The sequence below is a fragment of the Microtus ochrogaster genome, unplaced genomic scaffold (genome assembly GCF_000317375.1).
Source record: "Microtus ochrogaster isolate Prairie Vole_2 unplaced genomic scaffold, MicOch1.0 UNK12, whole genome shotgun sequence".
NCBI classification, from domain to species: domain Eukaryota; kingdom Metazoa; phylum Chordata; class Mammalia; order Rodentia; family Cricetidae; genus Microtus; species Microtus ochrogaster.
In genome coordinates, this window is record NW_004949110.1 from 6,163,369 (window position 1) to 6,164,510 (window position 1,142).

A 1,142-nucleotide genomic window follows, 5' to 3' on the forward strand; every position below is an offset into this window, starting at 1 on the left:
TGTCTCGAAAATCAAAAAAAAAAAAAAAAAAAAAAGAAGTAGGCTATATATATATATCTACTATAAAAGTAGAAAATATTATACAAAAGATTGTTTTTTCTCTCTTCACTTTAGGTTTGTATTGAAGGATGCACTCTGACAAACTGATGAACAGAGAGCCTTAGTAGACTGCCCAGGTGTGTATGCGTTTCTGTGTCTATATTTCTGTAAATACACACATATAAGCATAAATTCACTGTACAGAGGAAGAGTTTGAAGCTTGTTTTAACTCGGATTGTTCTTGAGTGAAAACAAAGAACTATTACTCTCATTTATATAGAGCATTTTCTAAGTTTTTTGGTCTGTGTTCATGTGTATGTGCCCGTGCAGGTGCATGTGTGTGCACATATGAATGTGGAGGTCAGAGGGGAATGTCAAGTGTTTTCTTCAGTCATTTTACTTTGTTTTTTTGAGACAGTCTCTCATTGAACCTGGAGTTCACTGATTTGGTTGGACTTACCTAATTCACCAAGTCCCAGGGATCATCCTATCACTGCCATTCTGGTGCTGGGACTATAGGCACATGCCACTGCACCTGACATTTCTATATGGGTGCTGAGGATCTGAACTCAGGCCCCATGTTTGCACGGTAAGCACTGTACCAATTGAGCCATCTCCCAGCCTTTTCTTTCTTTCCTTCTTTTTTTCTGAGACAGAGTTTTTCTGTAGCCCTGGCTATTCTGGAACTAGCTCTATCGACCAGGCTGGCCTTGAACTCAGAGATCTGTCTGCCACTGCCTCCCAAGTGGTAGAACTAAAGGCCTGCACCACCACTTTCCAGCCAGCCTTCATTTTTTGACTTTATTACAGGAAGGATAGAGAAATTTTTGGCTTAACATCTAGTTATTAGGATCCCTACAGCAGCAGGCATACATAGTAATGCTTTTTTCTTCTTGTTCTGTTTTATGAGTAGCCACTTGGATGAATTTAAAATTAATCTGTATCTGTTTTTAATAATCAATCTGTTTTTTTTTCGTTTGTTTGTTTGTTTTGTTTTTTGTTTTTCCAGACAGGGTTTCTCTGGCTTTGGAGCCTGTCCTGGAACTAGCTCTGTAGACCAGGCTGGTCTCGAACTCACAGAGATCCGCCTGCCTCTGCCTCCC

At 39.8% G+C, this 1,142-nt stretch overlaps 1 protein-coding gene across 7 annotated transcripts in view; it reads left to right on the plus strand.

Moving 5' to 3' along the window:
* The window catches only part of Tfdp2 (transcription factor Dp-2), a 124,906-nt gene that overhangs the window by 6,033 nt on the left and 117,731 nt on the right, over window positions 1–1,142 (plus strand). For 5 of the 7 annotated variants that reach the window (XM_005366667.2, XM_005366668.2, XM_013353591.2 and 2 more), the window contains exon 2: window positions 115–176. The exons of the other annotated variants lie outside the window; for them this stretch is intronic. The gene's annotated coding sequence lies outside the window, so the exon portion shown is untranslated. The remainder of the gene's footprint in view (window positions 1–114; window positions 177–1,142) is intronic. 7 annotated transcript variants of the gene reach the window in all.